General features: G+C 43.9%; 1 protein-coding gene and 2 long non-coding RNA genes across 9 annotated transcripts in view; 1 reads left to right on the forward strand and 2 right to left on the reverse strand.

The window, feature by feature from the left end:
• Positions 1-20,134, reverse strand: part of BCL2L1 (BCL2 like 1) — a 64,230-nt gene that overhangs the window by 16,248 nt on the left and 27,848 nt on the right. The window lies entirely within an intron of this gene.
• On the forward strand, positions 10,704-16,137 carry LOC140618282 (uncharacterized). Of its 2 annotated transcripts, none has more exons than XR_012018475.1 (3): positions 10,704-10,927; positions 13,433-13,561; positions 15,065-16,137. It is a non-coding gene; the product is annotated as an uncharacterized lncRNA (long non-coding RNA). The 2 variants fall into 2 exon arrangements; XR_012018474.1 differs by having other exon boundaries at positions 10,704-10,878.
• On the reverse strand, positions 12,208-17,272 carry LOC140618284 (uncharacterized). The gene is made up of 2 exons (XR_012018477.1): positions 16,860-17,272; positions 12,208-13,887 (listed from the first exon to the last, which is right to left on the reverse strand). It is a non-coding gene; the product is annotated as an uncharacterized lncRNA (long non-coding RNA).

Raw genomic sequence — 20,134 nt, forward strand, 5'->3', positions numbered from 1 at the left:
GGGTGGAGCTGAAGATCTTGCTTTATATTAGGAGAGCAGGGGCATCAGAACTGTGCCCCGTCCAGGGCCTACTAAGCAGAAGATGCCCAGTGGGTGAGTGAGTGAATGAGGCAGTGCCTGCGAGCCAGGATGTGTGCAAGAGCTTCCCAAGTCGTTCCAAGGGGTAAGCCTGACCCAAGGTATTCATCTCCTGTCATCCCTTCTGCATTGATTACATTCTAGTCTGAGTCTCAAGTTCCCATTCTTCATGAATTCTGCAAGGGCTGAAATCACCAAAGCAGCCTTTTAGAGTTGAAGGGAGGCACAGACACATCTGGCCCACACTATCCACATTTTCAGCCATCGCTATTTTGGCCTTATCCATGTATCATTGCTGTTATTAACATTTTTCTATCGATTGATTCACTTAAATTTTTTTTTAAGATTTATTTATTCATGAGAGACACAGAGAGAGAGACACACACACACACACACACACACACACACACACACACCTACACACAGAGGGAGAAGCAGGCTCCATGCAGGGAGCCTGATGTGGGACTTGATCCTGGGTCTCCAGGATCACACCCTGGGCCAAAGGCGGTGCTAAACCGCTGAGCCACCTGGGCTGCCCCACTTAAAAATTTTTAAATAAATGTATTAAAAATTCTCAATCCCTTGTCCCTATTCCCCAAGAAGAACCCTATTCTTTCTGTAATCTTTTCCCTTTTTATTATTTATTTATTTTTATTTTTAAAAAATATTTTATTTTAAAAGTAATCTCTACATTTGATGTGGGGCTCAAACTCACAACCCTGAGATCAAGAGCTACATGCTCCACCGTCTGAGCCAGAAAGGTGTCCCTGCAATCTTTCCCCTTTTTAGTAATGGTCGTAGTTTTATCCTTCCAGGTGCTGAAGCCTGGAACACTTGGAGTCATCCCCATCACTAGTTCTGATCTGTCAGCAAATTCCTTTGAACTTATCCAGACTCCCATCACTTCTCACCACCTCCACCGCTGTCATTTGGTTCAAGCCAACACCATTTTCTGCCTGCATTGTTGTTAACAACCTCCTTATTGTCCTCCCAGCTTCTTACTGCCCTCTATGGTCCTTCACCAGAGAAGCCACAATTTTCTAGTCAAAATACTCCACTGCCTTCCCATTTCATCTAGAGGAGGAGCCAGTATCCCACCTTGGCTCACATAAATCTTCACCTTCTATCACTTTCTCCTCTGCTCACTCTGTTCTAGCCACACTCACCTCCTCTGCTTTTCCTCAAACATGCCAAGCACATCCTTCTCAACTTGGGGCCTCTGTACTTGTTCCCTTTGTCTGGAATGTTCTTACCACACATTGCTACATGATTTTATTCCCTCAGATCATGTAAATCTCTGTGTATGTGCCTCCTCCTTAGAAAAGCTTTTCCCTTGGGATGCCTGGGTGGTTCAGCGGTTGAGCATCTACCTTCGGCTCAGGGTGTAATCGTGGAGTCCCGGAATTGAGTTCCACATCAGGCTCCCTGCATGGAGCCTGCTTCTCCCTCTGCCTGTGTCTTTGCCTCTCTCTCTCTGTCTCTCATGAATAAATAAATAAAATCTTGAAAAAAAAAAAAGTTTTATTTTTAAAAGAAAAGGCTTTCCCAATCACTCTTAAAATGAGAAACAAATCCCCCCCCCACAAAAAACAACTTCCCCTAATGCTGCCTAGCCACCCTCCATTCCTCCTAATCACTCTATCTTTTTAGAATATAAACTTCACAAAGGCAGATTATTTCTAATAGCTAGAATGGTGCTTGGCACGGAGTAAGATACTTAGTATTTGTTAAATAAATAAATGAAATGAAAAAGCAACTTACGTTATTGTTACTATAACTAAAAGGCCAACAACATTTGCCACATATGGAAATCAATATAAAATAAACACTATTTTTTTAAAAAGTCCATTTGCATATCACCTGTAAATTACCTTTAAGGTCAATGGTACATGTATTGATCTTGGTCCCACACCTTTACAAAAGAGACATGTGAGGTCCAGAACAGGAGAAAGCTAAGGATAGAAGCAGCCAGCCAGTTGGAGGTCAGCCCAGAGCAGACACACAAGTAACCCCTCAGTGCTCTAAAACCACACACACACACACACACACACACACACACACACACACCTGCCCCAAACCTCTAGTGTACACAAAGCGACCAACCCTTGGGAAGGGATACAGCTAGGTTGAACCAACAAAGTGTATCTGAGGGGCCAGTAAAGCTCTCCTATGAGCCAGACACAGAACTGGAGGCTCTGCTGGAAAGAACAAAGGCCAAAGAAGAGTGTGCCAGGCTGGAGGAGTCTCATGGGGCTGCACTGCAGGGGATGGGCACGCACAAACCTGTAGGTGAGGTCCATGGAGACTAGACAGCTGAGAGCAGAAATGAAAACAGGCTGGGTCCCAAAGGGTAGCAGCTTCAATCCCGTAAACACCAGACTGGCATGGGGGTTCAGGTGCAGGCCTGGGGCCCAGCTGAACTCAAGGGGTTGGATGGGACCTTCCCAGCCTCCTCTGTCAGTGACGATGACTCTAAGCTGAGTGGAGCAGAGGTACTGCCAATTGTGCCACTAGGCATAGCAGACAGCAGACGTTCAGGGGGAATGAGACAGAGAGCCACCCTCTTAGTCCCCACATTCCAGATGGTCTTCTCCAGCACCCTCCTGAGTCCCAGCCAGCTCCACCCACATGGGCCCTTGAGGAATCAGTCCCTGTTTGGAGAGGAATATCCTTTCCTCATCCTCATGAGGCTTAGCAAACACGGCTGCAGGTGCAGAGGGTAAAGCTATTGCTGTTGTAACTGCCAGGCCAGCAATGCCTGACCTACATCTCCATGGTTGGTTGCATGCAAAGAAAAATACCAGGGATTTCCGTTGGTGTTCACCAGATGCAGCTGCCAAGGGAAGGTGGTCCTTCTGAAGGCCTGTTGTGAGTAGGCCAGGGCAAATGGTGAGCTGGCTGGGATAGATGAGAGGGCTGGCCTCTAAATTATTTCCTGGGGGACCTCCCTAGATTTCAGAGATTATCAAATGTTTATCTTTTTTCTACTTCTACTGAAGCTTTTTCCCTCTCCTCTTCTAATGTATTGCCCTAAGAATTGAGAAAAAGAGAAAGAAAGAGAATGAGACTCTATTTGGGGAAAAAAAAAAAACTCCTAAAACTAAACAGTTGTTCCTATTGTAAATTATTGGCATTGGAATGAGCTTTTTAGATCTGCACAGAAAATTAGCAATTTGGAAGTTTTGCATGGTAGCGTAAAAAGATCCTGGGACTTTAGAGTCAGAACATGTGGATTTACTCCTGCTCTGTGGTAGTTCCATCTGGCTGCAGACATGTCAACTGAGGACTCTGGGCCTCGCTTTCATCATCTGTCAAGTGTGGACAATGGACTAGATGATCTCTCTAGCTCCAAAGTACTGTGATCCTATCCCTAGGCCTTTCCCTTCAGCCTTCTCAAGGGTGCAGTGTTGTGTAAGGAAAAAGTCTCTTAGGAGACAAGAGACTTGAGTTCTAATCTCAAGGTTGCCTTTTATTAACTCACTGTGTGATCTTGGGCAAATCACTTCACTTTCTTCATATGTAAACCAAAGACTGGAAAGTGAATTGAAAAAAAAGCACTACAGGAACTTTAGTGTTATTATGTCTCCCTTATGTCATTCATCCCTTACCATATGCTTGCCTCCCAAAGGGCTTTTTCTGTACCCAGAATCACCCTAGTTTGCAAACCTTAAGATTCTAGAGACACAAAATGGAGGTGGTTCAAACCCAGGTCTATCTGATTGCAAAGACTGTGTTGTCCCACTATAGAAATGTGGAGGGGGCATGGATGCTGGAAAGGACTTGGGATTTCAAGTCAGAAGACCCCAGTTCCCTCCACGGTAAGACCTTCTCTGCTTCCTAGCATAGTCGGAGGCTCAATGAGATAATGTATGGACACGAAGAAACACTAGATGAACCTATATGATCCTGTGCTATTACTTTATGACCCAGGCCTGGGTTTCCCCACATTCAGAAGGAGAGCTTAAGGGATCCTTGGGTGGCGCAGCGGTTTAGCGCCTGCCTTTGGCCCAGGGCGCGATCCTGGAGACCCAGGATCGAATCCCACGTGGGGCTCCCAGTGCATGGAGCCTGCTTCTCCCTCTGCCTATGTCTCTGCCTCTCTCTCTCTCTCTCTCTCTGTGACTATCATAAATAAATTAAAAATTAAGAAAAAAAAAAAAGAAGGAGAGCTTAAGGTGTAAGCCATAATATTTTAGGAATATTACAGCTCCACCTTTCAGCCTTTTGGCCTACATCTTGACCTCCCTTCTTGTCCATATGAGGCCCATCCTTCCAGACGTCCTTTACTGGGAGCCCCCAAGCCACCCAGCACAGAACCCTCACTCTAACACCTATTTGCTGTACAACTCTGGACTGCATACTCAAACTCTTGAGTCTCAGGGTCTATGTTTATAAAATGGTCATGGAACCCTACTGTGTTCCATGACTGTTTGCTACTATTATGTTATACTTATCTTCTCCTATGAACTCTTCTGATCCTTTTAGTCTTCCATTTACTTTGTTATTTGTGGTCTTATAATCTAAATTATTGAAAGCTAGGCCTATAGTTTATATTCCTTTCCCACTGGAGCAACAAGCACAGATCAGGTATTCAAAGAACACTTGTTACACAATTGGGAGATGAGTCTTTTCTCTCTTTTTTTTTTTTTTTTAGATGAGTCTTTTCTGAGGCAGTATTAGTGGGGGCCATTGCCAACCCTCCAGTGTCACATGGCAGCCTGCTCTTTCGCTACCCTGTGCTAAGCACTAGGAGTAGGGGTGGGGGATATGGGGTAAATGGAAGCTAAAGGGCCCTTTCCTCTAAAGCATTCAGCATGAGCTGGAGAAGCCAGACTCACCCTCTAGAGAAAGCACCAAATAATATGGACAAGTGGAAGAGGCAGAGAGAGCCAAGGGAAATACATGGACACCAGAGTGAGTGAGTGAGGGCTTCTAAGTCTAATAGATTGGATTTGGATTCTGTTGTTATTTGCATTTGACCTCAGGACTTTTTTTTTTTTTAAGATTTCATTTATTTATTCATGAGAAACAGAGAGAGAGAAAGGCAGAGACACAGTCAGAGGGAGAAGCAGGCTCCATGCAAGGAGCCTGACGTGGGACTTGATCCTGGGTCTCCAGGATCACGCCCTGGGCTGAAGGCAGCGCTAAACCACTGAGCCATCCAGGCTGCTGACCTCAGGACTATTATTTAACTTGTTTTATCCTCAGTTTTTTTTTTTTTTTTCATTTAAAAAGAGATTTTATTTATTCATTTGCCACAGAGAGAGAGTGTGAGAGAACAAGTAGGGGGAGCAGCAGGCAGAGGGAGAGGGAAAAGCAGACTCCCCACTGAGTAGGGAACTCCCCACTGAATAGGGAGCCTGATGTAGGACTCAATCTCAGGATCCTGGGATCATGACTTGACCCAAAGACAGACGCTTAACTGACTGAGCCACCCAGGCACTCCTATTCTCAGTTTTCTAATCTGGACAATGGGAAAAATAATGTTTCCCTGGCCTTTTGTATAGCATCTTACATGTGGTAGGTACTCAATAAATAGCGGCGACTATACTCACATTAGTATTATTAATCATAGATGGGTTTTGTCTATGGGCACCTCTAACGGTCAACAGATGCACACCAAGAACCAATAATTTATGGCTCTCTATAGCAACTGGAACTCTGGATGGAGAAAGTTCTCTTAACAAAATCCTAATGAGATCTGGACATTTTTTCCATGGAAGGAAGGCAGGCAGCTCAGTACAGATCATAGGCCTCAAATGGACATATGTGGGTCTCCCCTGGGGACTCCATATCTTCCTGGCTGTGTGTTATTTTGGACAGTTATTCTCTCTGAGCCTGATTCCTCACCTGTGTTAGACAATAAGACCGTATGTTATTCCTCCTGAGAGGCAGTTGGATGTTCTTTAAGAGCACAGGTATTAGAGGATTGAAACCTGGGGTTAAATCCTGCTCTGCCACTTACTAGCTTGAGTCAATGGCCATGGCATACTATTTAACCTCTCTGAGCTTTAGTTTTCTCATCTAAAAACCTTCCTTGTTGGTTTCCTTGTGGTATTACCAGATAATGTGCCTGTGCATGGCATATAGTAACAATTTTATTTGATACTATGGAAGTGTTATCTTTGTATCAAAAACCTGGCACTAGAAGGCACTCAATAAAAGTCCTGAACCAAATCCAACCTCAGTGGAAGGGGTGCGTAGAGAAAAGGTGCTCCTGTAAACTGGCACCACTGCCACACACCCAGGTTGACAATATCTATCAAAATCCTAAATACATACATCCTTTGACTCTGCAATTCTACTTCTAGGAATTTATCCCCCTCAGATACCTGGTATTCACACATGGGCCAAATGACAAATACGATGGGGCTAATCACGGAGTATCACTACTATAACTGCAAGAGGCAGCAAAAAAAAAAAAAAAAAGTGAGGGGGGGGCCTACCAATGGGAACTGGTTACATAAAGTAGAGGACAGTACCAGATATGGAATACTATGCAGCTATCAAAAAGAATGTGAAACTTCTTGATGGACTGTTACTGAATGATCTCTGAGACATTGTTAAGTGAGACAAATCAAGGCACCAAACCGTGTGCATTAGTACACGACTATCTGTGTAAAAATTGGGTGAAACATATAGGTGTTTGCTTGTATCTACTGCATCTACTTTCCCAGGAAGGGAACTGTAGCTAGGAGATATGGGTGGAAGGGAGACATTTGTTCCTTTTGAATTTTGAACCACATGAATATACTACCTATTCTAAGGAAATATATCAAAATTAAAGAGCAGAAGAGAAAGAATTTGATTCTCCCATGAGAAGCATTTGGGACTCCCCAGAGACTCTGGCCAATTATTACACTATGAGAAGAAAAATGACAACTCTAGTATTTGCATGCTGTGATGCCAAAATAACACTACTATGTGATTAACTGCACTAGGGTTGCCATTATCTCTGATCCTTTGTCCCAGGATGCTGTTCAGGTGGGGGAGGACCAGAATCCATGATGAGGCTCCATTACCCTCTGGGTTAAGGCTGTCTAGGTAGAATAAAAGGAAAAGGCGGCTCTGGTTAAAATAAAAAATATCCCTAACAGCTCTGGAAGAAAAAAAGGAAGGGTGGGAATGAACCTAGTCCTGGAAGGAATGAGAGTGGTCAGGCTAAAGTCTGCTGATGATGGCACATCCCATTTCTTCCCCTGATCCCCTCTGTTTTAACAATTCATCTCCTGCTTGCCTGCTGAGAACAAGTAAATGGAGATTTAACTGAAAAGATGCTTTACAGGGCTTTTGGGTGGCTCAGTTGGTTGAGTGTCTGGACCCTTGGTTTCATTAGACTCTTATTTCAGCTCAGGTCATGATCTCAGGGATGCGAGATTGAGCCCCATGTTGGGCTTCATACTCAGTGGGGAGTCTGCTCCAGAGTCTCTCTCCCTTTTCCTCTGCCCCTTCCTTGGTTCCCATGCATGCATGCTCCCTTGCTCTCTCTAAAAATAAATAACTAGGGCAGCCCAGGTAGCTCAGCAGTTTAGCGCTATCTTCAGCTCAGGGCGTGATCCTGGAGACCCGGATTGAGTCCCGTGTCAGGCTTCCTGCGTGAAAATCTTAAAAAAAAACCCTTCATGATTAAAAAAATAATAATAATAATAAATAAAAAGAAATAACTATATCTTTAAAAAATGCTTTACTTCATAAGTAACTCTGGAAATAGTCCTTGGATATTTTACATTTACTATGAAAATATTTAAACATGTACAAAAGTAGACAGAATGATAAAACAAACCGCCATATACCCATCACTCAGCTTCAATAATGATCAACTGGGTACCAATCTGATTTTATCTGTTCCCACTCTCTCTCTCACTGCTGTATTATTTTGTAGCAAATTCCAGACATAATTCAGCGTGCATATATATATATTTTTTAAGATTTTATTTATTTATTCATAGAGACACAGAGAGAGGGAGAGGCAGAGACACAGGCAGAGGGAGAAGCAGGCTCCATGCAGAGAGCCTGATGTGGGACTTGATCCAGGGTCTCCAGGATCATGCCCTGGGCTGCAGGCGGTGCTAAACCGCTGTGCCACCGGGGCTGCCCTGCATATCTTTTTTTAAAAAAGATTTTATTTATTTATTCACGAGAGACACACAGAGCGAGGCAGAGACATAAGCAGAGGGAGAAGCAGGCTCCCGAAAGGGGAGCCATCATGATGCGGGACTCAATTCCAGGACCCTGGGATCACCACTGAACCAAAGGCTCAACCACTGAGCCACCCAGGCGTCTAAATATAAGGAATATTAGAGAGAAAAGAATCATAACCATAATATCATTATTATATTTAAGATATGAAAAATAAAAAAAAAATCTTAGAAGGGCTTTAAATGTGATCAAAACTCTTTCCCAAAGAGGGCACCTTTGTTCAGTATGAAATTTTAATACAGTGTACATAATAAGCTCTAGCTACAACTCAAGGTATAAATAATTCAGATTTGTAGATGTTTAAAACCTACTGAAGGGCAGCCCCGGTGGCTCAGCGGTTTAGCGCCTGCCTTCAGCCCAGGGCATGATCCTGGACACCTGGGATCGAGTCCCACATCAGGCTCCCTGCATGGAGCCTGCTTCTCCCTCTGCCTGTGTCTCTCATGAATAAATAAATAAAATTTAAAAAAAAAAAGAAAGAAAGAAACCTACTGAAATAAAAGTATCCCACCAACAAAAATATTAAGGTGACATGAGAGTCGATTCCAGATCTATTAAGGACTTAAATGTGAAAAGTAAAACCTTAAAACTTTTTGAAGAAAAAATACGAAAATGTCTTTAGGACCAAATGCTCAGGAAAGATTCCTTCAACAAAATGTAAAAGGTATAAATCATGGAAGAAAACACTAAATCAGATTAAATTAATAATTTCTAATCATGAAAAGACACATATAGAAGGTGAAAAGACAATCTACAGAGAGCCTATATTTATAACACATGTAGATAAAAGATTAATATTCAGAATATATAAAGAATTTCTACAAATCCCTAAGAAAAAGCCAATCAAAAGAAATAGAGCAAAGACTTGCACAAGTATTTTACAAAAGAGGAAACATGAATGGTCAATAGAAGGAAAGATTCTCTACCCCACTTGTAATCTGAGAAATGCAAATTAAAACCACAAGATACCATCTCACACCTACTAGCTCTATAAAAATTTTAAGGTCCGACCGTATCAAACATTTGAGATGTAAAGCAATGGAAACTCATATGCTGCTGGTGGCAGTGTGAACTCTTACAAACACATAGGAAAGCAATCCAGACATTATTTTCCATCAAGCTATTCTATTCCTGGGTGTACACCCTAGAGCAATGACTCTCATGGGGTGCCTGGCTGGCTCAATCGACAGAGCATGAGACTCTGATCTAGGGGTTGTAAATTCGAGCCTCATGTTGGTGTAGAGATTACTTAAAAATATAAACAAAACAAAACACACCAAAAAACAAACCCTTCTGGTGATTCTGATGGGCAAACTAGTCTCTGAACTGCTGTGAAGGAGAACATGTGCATGTGGGGAGGCATACATAGAATGTTCAAAACTGCATTTGAAATAGGAAAAACAAGGGAACAACCCAAATAACCACTGACAGTAGAATGGATACATAAATTGTGAGACATAATCATACAAGGGGATATGAAAATGAACAAACTACAGCTATACACTTAATATTGATGGATCTTGCAATGTTACAATGTTGAATAAAAAAAAAGCAAATTGCATATGAATATACACAGTATAATATTGAAATGAACCTGGAAAGCATGCAGAATACTCTACATATGGTAAAAAAAAAAAAAAATATATATATATATATATATTTTTTTTTTAAGATTTTATTTATTTATTCATGAGAGACAGAGAGAGAGAGGCAGAGACACAGGCAGAGGGAGAAGCAGGCTCCATGCAGGGAGCCCGATGTGGGACTCAAAACCGGGTCTCCAGGATCATGCCCTGGGCTGAAGGCAGCGCTAAACTGCTGAGCCACCTGGGCTGCCCTATATATTTTTTTGAAAGGCAAGAGAGGGACGCCTGGATGGTTCAGACTGTTGAGTGTCCAACTCTTGATTTTGGCTCAGGTAATGATCTCGGGGTTGCGGGATGGAGCCCTGCGTGGAGGGGAGAGGGGAAGTCTGCTTGGGATTCTCTCTCTAAACAAATAAATAAAATCTTTAAAAACAAACAAATAAATAAATAAATACAAAAACAAAACAAAACAAAACAAAATAAAATAAAATAAAATAAAATAAAATAAAATAAAATGCAAGGGAACAATAAACCCAAATCTCAGAATGGTAGGGGATGGCACATGGAAGTTCAAAGGTGTTCATAAATGTTTGATTTCTTAAATTGCATAAGTTTACAGGTGATCATTTTTCCCATTCTTGAAACTTTATATATATATATGTATTACATATTCTGTTGTATTTCTGATAACTTTCATAAAGAAAAATGGTGTGCTGGAATAGTGCAAAACTCAGAGTCAGAACTGCAACCACTAACTGGCTACATGTGTGGTATCCAAAGGGTTAAGCCTGTTTCTCCGCCTGTGGGTGGGAGGGCAGGCAGCAGCTGGGGCACAATGGGAGTCCTCAGCTCCAGCTGGCTCCAGCCTGGATCCGCCTGGATCAAGCACCACGCCCAGGAACTGGCACCTGGGGGTGGGGGTGGGGCTCTGGACAGGTGGCACCTGAAGCCCTTGGTGACCTGATAAATGTGTGGGACTCGGCTCGGGCGGATAGATGGCAGCTTCCTCCTACTGGTAAGCCTCTCCATCTGGTGAGGAAGTGTGCTGGTGACAGTTGGAGCTGGTGAGAAGGGGAAGAGGGTCTGGGACTCATGGTGGGGGTGGAAAAGGAACTGGGTGGGCTGGGCTCAGATACCAAGGGAGGCTGTTAGGATTAGCACCTGCTGAGAATGAGATTAAGTTTCTTGGGAAGGGCTCATCTATCTAATGCTCCCTGAAAGCTGTCTCCCTGTGGCTTTTCTCTGCTGGACAGATGGTGTCTGAGCTGCCTCTTGGAGAGTGGGCTCCTTGAGGGGGTGGTGTAGGTGGGGTGGGACCTGCTGCCTGCTTGGTCATGGGACTCCCTGCCCTCCACAAGCTAACTCTTACTGAGGACTCGGTAGATGCCATGCAGTGTCTGAAGCTCTTCAGAAAAATTACCCCCATTTAGTTTTCACAGCACCTAACTACCTATAGCCCAGACAGGAGGTTTACATTTGAGGAAACTGAGGCTTGGTGAAATCAAACACTTGCCAAAAGTCAAACAGCAAGCAAACTAAGACTTGAATGCAGGCAGTCTGACTCCACAGTCCTTTCAGGAAACTACTTACTATTGGCCATGACATCTTCCCCTTCTCATTAAGTGGTAGCAATCTCCTTTCAGTTGCTCAAGCCAAAAACTTGGACTCCTGCCTCACACCTCTTATCCAATCATCTGCAAATCCAATTGGCCCGACCTTTAAATTCTATCCAAGTCTGACCACTTCTCACCACTTCTGCTACACCTCCACCCTGGTACAAACCACCACTGCCACCCACCGCTTCTTACTGGTCTCTTGCTCCTGCTCCTGCTCACTCGTCCAGTTTTTTATTAGTCTCCTGCTTCTGCCCTCACTTATACAGTGAAAACAGGGGCTTTCGTTTGTTCACACTGTAGTCCCAACCTATAGCTCAACGCCTAATGCATGACAGGCACTCAATAAATATTTGTTAATGAACAAATGAATGAATGACTAACCTCTCTCAGGAAATGACTCAGATACAGAGGAAGGCCTTCCTGAGTGCCCTTAGCTTTCTCAGCCCTGATGACTTTCAAGAGCCCCGAGGCAGTGGTCAATGTCCTTCCTTACTGTGAAATGTCTTGGGTGCAGAGCATCATCATTGTGTCATCCACTTGTGCCTGCACACACGCACGCACACACACAGGGTCAAGGGACCAGGGCTGCTTCTGAGAAGGAATACGCCTAGGGCACTTCTTCTTAAGGAATTGTCCTCCATTAGCACTGTATACACTTTGGCTTTTATTCTCCTGAGTGACAAGTCATCATAGGGTCTTGTACTGAAGAACAAAGGATCTGACTTCTATTTTTATTTATTTATTCATTCATGAGAGAGACAGAGAGAGAGAGAGACTGAGACAGAGACAGAGGGAGAAGCAGGCTCCATGCAGGGAGCCTAACGTGAGACTCGATCCTGTGTCTCCAGGATCACGCCCTGGGCCAAAGGTGGCACTAAACCGCTGAGCCACCTGGGCTGCCCCTGCCTTCTATTTTTAAAAGATCACTGGTTGCTATATGGATAACAGATTAGAGGGAGGCAAGGGCAGATGCAGAGACAGCCGACCAAGTCACCCAGATGAGAGTAGGAATGAACAATAGCTAGGCCTTCCCACATCCTATTTCCAGTCTTTACTCAGGGTAGTTCCCAGGCCAAATAAGAAATAGCAATAGCACATAATGGAGAGGGACTCTATTCAGTGGTTTCCATTATTAATATAGCACCTCATTAACCCCCGCCAGTAACCCTGTGAAGTGGGTTCTAGCAGGACCCACATTTTACAGAGAAAACCAAGGCTCTGGGAAGTAAAGTCAATTGTCAAAGATTACACAGCAGACTATCAGCATCTATCCAGTATATCCAAGCTCCAAGCCCACCTTTTCCAGGAAGCCCTCCCTGACCTTACTCAAGGTCTACCATTTATTGAATACTCCCCAGGAGCTGGATACACTGCTGAATGCTTTACATGTGTTATGTAATATTCTAATGACCCAAGGAGCCACCACCCTGGTGAAATCTTTTACACATGAAAACAGTAGAAGCTGAGGGAAGCAAAGTCACAAAGCAAATAAGCCATCTGTTGTCCTATTCACCTGGCACTGAACCATCTTTTTATAACTTTCTTCTGATGTTTTTCTTTTTTAAATGTATTTCACTTATTTTTTTCCTTTATGGTCACTGGTCAAGGGGTGGAGGCTGGTATCCAATAGAGTATAGTGTGGTGGCTGCTCTGCATTGGAATCTAAGTTTTCTGTCCTCTTGACCAGACTAAATGCTATAGGGCCAAAGTCCACAAATGACATTTTTTTGTTTACCCATCCTATCGTGCTAGGCCTACGCAAAAGAGATCAGCAGGGTCAGGAGTTCTTGCAGAGGTCACAGGGCTGAATGAAGGTGGAAGGGAGGCACTGGACTCTCCTATGAATCCCTTTATCCCTCAAGGACACACTGATCCTTTAGCTTGAGGAGCCTTCGGGACAGCTTTCTCCAAGTAAATGAACGTTCTAACTCTCTCTATTTTTTTTTTTTTAAGATTATTCATTTATTTCATGAGAGACACAAACAGAAGTAGAGACACAGGCAGAGGGAGAACCAGGCTCCCTGTAGGAAACCCGATGTGGGACTCGATCCCAGGACCCTGGGACCACACCCTGAACTGCAGGTAGATGCTAAACCACTGCGCGTCCCTCCAACTCTCTAACAGTGGAAAGCACTGTTCCAGCCAAACCCCTGTGGACAGGTGGAATACCTGTACTCCAGGCTTGTTCTGAGGAAACTTGCAGAGCAGAAAGAAAGGGGCAATGATTTTCAGTTCCTGTTAATGTGTCTAGAAGAGGCAGCTGATTCAGCTAGATGATGTCACCTTCCCAAACCTCCTGACCAGCAGCTGAGATGGTAAAAGCAGGAAACTGGGGGATACTCAGCTGGTTAAGTCCGAACATGCCTCTGGCAAAGGCCAACAGTAACCCAAGGCTTTGGGGCATCCTCCTGAAGATAAGCAAAAAGAATCCTCTCAGTTGGCAAGGATAGTCGGTATCTTTCAAGACCCTTATCCCAAGATGATTACCCAACTCCCCTTTTGCTAAGTGGCTTTCTGTACATCCTGAACTAACAATGCTTCGTTTATTCCAAAGGTGGGGCAATGGAAAGAATTCTGGTTTTAGAGCCAGACCAATCTGGATGTGAATCCAGGTTCTCCTGTATAAGCTGCAGGATCCCGTGCATGGAACTTCACTACTCCAAACTTGTTTTCTCACTGGAAAAGAAACCAGGGCCAACAGACCACTTACTTACCACACTGGCTGGGTGGGAGAATGAAATGAGAAATTGCATAGCATACCTAACATTGGCTATGTGCTCCAGTAAATGGCAGTTACCATTATCCCCCCGCCTTTTTAAAGATTTTATTTATTTGACAGAGAACAAGCAAGGGGAGCATTAGGCAGAAGGAGAGGGAAAAGCAGGCTTCTCACTGAGCAGGAGCCCGAGTGGGGCTCAATCCATGAACCCAGGGATCATTACCTGAGCCAGAGGCAGATGCTTAACTGATTGAGCCACCCAGGCACCCTCCATTATTTCATTTGGATCTCTGTGAGGGAGATGTAAAGATCATCTTCATCTCTAACATTTCCAAGGGAAACAAAGGCCCAGACTGGCATGCCAGTGTCAGAGCTCAGAATTTGCATTGGCCCAAAGCTTGGAAAAGCCAAGTTCAACCCTGCCTTGCATTTCTGTTTGCAAAATCTTTGCTTCAAATCTTCCCAGCCTGGCTTTTTCTCCTTAACTACTCTCAGGTCAAATGTCACCTCCTTGGAGAGGCTTTCCTTGAGCTCCCTGTATAAAAAGTTGCTTCCCTAGGTAATCCATTACTCAGTTTCATTTTCTTTTCTTTTTTTTTTTTTTTAAGATTTTATTTATTTATTCATGAGAAACAGAGAGAGAGGCAGAGACACAGACAGAGGGAGAAGCAGGCTCCATGCAGGGAGCCCAACGTGGGACTTGATCCCGGGTCCCCAGGATCATGCCCTGGGCTAAAGGCCGTGCTAAACCGCTGAGCCACCTGGGCTGCCCCCCCCCCCTTTTTAAAGATTTTATTTATTTATTCAGTTTCATTTTCTTTACATTGTTTAACCTTCTTTTTAAAATCATCTTAATTGTTTTTCAGGCTAGCTATCTCCCCCACTAATAGAAGAGTTCTGTGACAGCAGCATCCTGGACAGTCTTGTTCATCACAGCACCCTCAGTACTTAGCACAAGGCCTGGCATGTAAATGGTGCCCAATAAACATTTGCTGAATCACTAAAATGAATGAATGCACTTAGGATGGCCAAAGTCTGCACTGACTAATGCCCCACATTTACTCTTAGGCTCACTGTCAGTTCAAGGTCCTGGCTCCCATTTCAGATGCGGGCACTGCTACCTGGGGACCAATAGGCAGCCAGGATGGGCCTCTATGCCTGGCAATGACTCATCTATTAGGATACCAAGGCTGCCGAGGAGGGCCTCAGAATCTTTCCTTGGCACCCAAGGCTCCCACAAATTTGGCTCCAGCTGACCTTTTTGGCTTTATCACCTAAGAAGGGCCTTTCTACACACACACACACACACACACACACACACACAGTCCAAACTGGACTACTACTGCTAGTGATCCTAGCCCTCCTTTTTTCCTGACTACACTAAGTCCCAGCTCTAACGGTCCCTTTGCTGTGATGTGCTTCTCTTACTTGGCATTTAGCATTTATTGGTGGGTTTTACAAGATCTCTTTTCATGCACATTATGTTGTCCCTCTCTAATTCAGGTCAAAGTGTCTTGAGAGAAGAACTGGGTCTTCAATGGCAATATCTCAGTTAATAAATCTTCTGGGGAAAAGGTTCCCTTTGAAACAAAGTTGGCTGGGTCCATCACCAAGGGGTTGAGGCAAGAGCCAGGCTCTCCCTACTAGACTGGCTCTTTTGGTAAATGAGAAAGAAGAGATCATGCTGCTTCAGTCTAGGAGCCTAGCTGATGAGGTGGTGAGGGACCCAACAAATCCTGGACTATTCTATGCAATCTGGGACAATCCCAAGGTCATGTGTGTGCTTGAATTTTATTTTATTATTATTTTAAGTAGGCTCCATCCCCAAAGTGGGGCTCGAAGTCATGACCCCGAGATCAAGAGTCATGTGCTCCACCAACTGAAGCAGCTGGGAGTCCTATGGTTGGATAAAAAGAAAAACAATAAAACATTTCAAGAATTTGGGCATAATTTAGTCATTAATTGTAATAACAGGAGAAAAACTTGCTCAGTTCAAAGGGACTCATGTATCCATTTCTGTGGACTTATTTTAGTTCTGGCTCTTGTTTTCTTACCCGTAACTTTCTTTCACCTGACACCCCTAGCTAAATCCTAGTTACATAAGTTTTCCTAAGTTGCCTCCAACTCTTTGTAGAATAGAATGAGGTTCTGATAAAAAATAAGAGTTGGTCTAGTTTTCTTTTAAATGCTACAATGGTATACCAAAAAATGGTGTCCCAAACAACTCATTATAACAATAAAGAAAAGTGACGAAAATAATGCATGTAAATCACTGAATACAGTGCTTGGCACTTACTTAGTAACCATTCAAAAAGTTGAAACAACACTTTCAATTCTTAATGGCTTCACTTCTCTGGACCTCAGTTTTTTCATGTGTAAAATGAAAACAGTATCTCAGGTTTATTCATTTGTTCAATCATTAATTCCAAAAATTATTCGCTGAATATTCACTACCAGCAAGGAACAGTTTTAGGAACTACAGATAAAATGATGAACAAACCAATGCCCTTATAATCATGAGGCTTGTATTCCAGTGGAAGAGACAGACAAAAACCAAGTAAACACACAAAAGGAAAACATCAGATAGAGGTCTGCGCGATGACAAACAATACAAGCAGGTAAAAGACTACAGAATGATTTAAAAGTAGCTCAGCTACTTACCAAAGGTCAAAGAGAACTCTCAGATGAGGTGACCTGGGAGCTGAGTTAAGGGAAAGAACCAGCAAGGCACACACCAGGGCAGAGCATTCTAGGTAGTGAGAACAGCAACTACAAAGGCCCTCAGGCAGGGACAAATGTGACAGGACCAGGAACAGCAGAAACCCCTCTGGCCAGAGTACAGAGAGGGAGTGGCAGAATGGATGGAGGATGGAGAGGCAGCCAGGACCAGATCATGCAGGCCTTAGAGGATTTGGTAAGGACTCTGGGTTTTATTCCAAGTGGGTGGAGAGTTGTAAGCAAGAATTTGGTAAGATCTGAACCAGGTTTTTAATTAATTAATTAATCAATCAATCAATCAATCAATTAATTTTTGAACCAGGTTTTTAAAAGATCACTCTGGCGGAAGTGCTAGGGCGGTAGTGACTTAAGGTCCCTTCCCAGCTCCAAACTTCTGATTCTTTCCCTGTCATTGCAGGCTCCCACAAACTGGTTGCAAGCACAAGAAAGATGCACCCTCCTCACGGGGAGAGGGCACAAAGAGGAGTGGTTTCTGCCTAGGGCAGGAGTAGGGAATCAGTGCCATCAGGTTCTGCAGGAGATGGAGGGAGTGGCCCAGTCAGGGAGGGGTGGGAATCCCAGCTTGGAAAACATCCCCAAGCCACCTGTATTGTTTTTGCCTCCTGTGTGGAAGTTTCTGCCAGTGACACAGAGCTCTGGAATGCTGCCCCCCCCCACGCCCCCCCATACAACCATACACACACCCAATCTTCCGTTTAGAGAGGCACAGTTGTACTTTGCATTCCTCCCAGGATTTAGCTCAAATCTACCCTACAGGAAATGGTCGATAAAGAGCTACTGATTGATTAATGAAGACAGGGAATATTCTCAGCCATTAAGCAAATATTAATGAGTATTATGAGTACTATGAGTACTATGTTGGTCTTTGGGGATGCAAGGTGATTAAGATGGGTTTCTTGCCTTCACTGAGCTCAGAATTCAATAGATAGACCAAAAACCATAGACAGCTACAATGTTGGATACAAAAGTAACAGCAGCAAATTAACTGGGCCCTCCTTATGCAACAGCAGGACATGGGGGCTTTGGGAAATGCAGGCCTGGGTTCAAATCATGATTTCACCACTTACAGCTGTGCATCTATGAGCAAATTCCTTAAACTTCCCTATGCCTCACTTTTCTCTATGAGAATAATGAGTACCTACCTCAATAGTACTGTTTTGGTAATTCAAAGAATACACATGAAACACTTAAGTTAATTGCACAATAAATGTTAGCTATTGTTGAAGTTCTCTAACATCTGTGCTGAACCTCACATATAAGAGAAAACCCTATGAAGCACGTATTACTGTCTCCATTTTCCAGAGGCTCAGAGAAGGGGAAGAAGGTGCCAAGATTGAACAGCTGGTCCGTGATGGAGCCCAGATTCAAACTCATCTCTGTCTGACTCCATAGGCCACAATTCTAATAACAAAAGATCTCATATTCTTAAAAAGCCCCCACCATAGTGCTCAACCCATAGCAGGGGCCCCATAAAGGGAGCTTTGACTATTATTCCATTGTCCCTGGAAATTTTGTAGTAGGAGTGCTGTGGAGCCCAGAGTAAGGGCTTCTTTCAACCCGAAGGGGCCAGCTAAGGGTTCAAAGGTACTGACCTGGGTGCCAACTGCAGGCTTTGCTCTGGAGTTCCATGGGTTTCCCTCACTGAGGCTTGGGGTACTAATTCAGAATGTCAACTTCCACCACTAAATCAGACCAGAAACTGCCTCCAGGTGCCCAGACACCTGCATGGACAGGCAGGCAGTTTCCTCTGGGTTGACTTCGTGTCTGGCCCTATACATATATGAAACTGAGAGTAGTTTTGTCACTTAGCCACCAGCCTGGGGCCTCATGCTTGCACCTGCTCCTTGGCCCAGTCCCAGAAGACCCTGAGCCTTAGACTTGGGCTCCCTCCCTTGACCCTGCCCCAAAGGGCCATTTCTGATGACTCCCTGAAGATTTCTTTGATACGGTAACCCCTAGGGTTCCATATGAATGTGGGTGCTGTCAGTAAAGGGAAATTTTTCTAGCTGAGTAGCAGACGGAGAGTGGGTAGAACAAGGGATGGATGTTCTTGTTCTGAATCAGAGGTGAGCATGGGGTGAGGCCCACTGTGCCTCACAGTTTTATGTTTAAACAGTACTGATCCTGGGGATCCCTGGGTGGCGCAGTGGTTTAGCGCCTGCCTTTGGCCCAGGGCGTGATCCTGGAGACCCGGGATTGAATCCCATGTCAGGCTCCCGGTACATGGAGCCTGCTTCTCCCTCTGCCTATGTCTCTGCCTCTCTCTCTCTCTCTCTCTGTGTGTGACTATCATAAATAAATAAAAATTAAAAAAAAAAAAAAAAACAGTACTGATCCTGGCTGGGTCAGAGTTCCTACTCAGCAGTCCAGCCTAGGCGGGTGAGAACATCCTGAGATTAGGAGTTAATACTCATTTCTACTTCCCATTTGAATCACACTCAGAATTCTGGCCTTATCTGGTAATTTGACTACAGAAGGCAACCAATGGTTCAGCCATCAAGTGCTAGGCCTAATGAGACAGTTTTCAGCCTCAATAAGCTCAGAGTACCTTAGTCTTTCTCCCAACAATCCTATGAAGAGAGTATTATTTCCATTTGACAGATGTTCAGATTTAAAAAACTAATGTAACTTGTCCAAATTCATGAAGCCAGATAAGTGGGAGAGCTACCTATTGCTTCCACTCAAAAAATGCTTGTGAGTTGAACAAACGAACAAATAAATGAATGAATGACACAGCAATGGCTGTGACCTCAATCAAGGAGAAGCAACAAGACCAAATATTTATAGTTCTCAAAGTGCTTTTTCATCTATCATCTCCCTGGGTCTCACAGCTAGCCCATGAGGGAGGCAAGGCGGGTGTTATCTTTCTACAACAGATGAGGCAACAGGCAGAGCTTGGGCAAGAGGCTTAAGGCCACAAAGCAAACAAGGAGTGGAGCCATCCTCACAATACTTTGTTTAATCATTCAAACACATGTTACACACCTACTATGTGCTAGGTGTGCTCCTATGTACTTTATTTTTTAAAAGAGCTTATTTATTTTAGAGAGAGAGAGAGAGAGACTGAGCAGGGGGAGAAAGAATCTCAAGCACACTCCGTGCTGAGCTCATAGCCTCATGTGGGGCTCGATCTCACAACCCTGAGATCATGACCTGAGTTGAAACCAAGAGTCAAACACTTAACTGACTGAGCCACC

This window comes from Canis lupus, chromosome 26 (genome assembly GCF_048164855.1).
Source record: "Canis lupus baileyi chromosome 26, mCanLup2.hap1, whole genome shotgun sequence".
NCBI classification, from domain to species: Eukaryota; Metazoa; Chordata; class Mammalia; order Carnivora; family Canidae; genus Canis; species Canis lupus.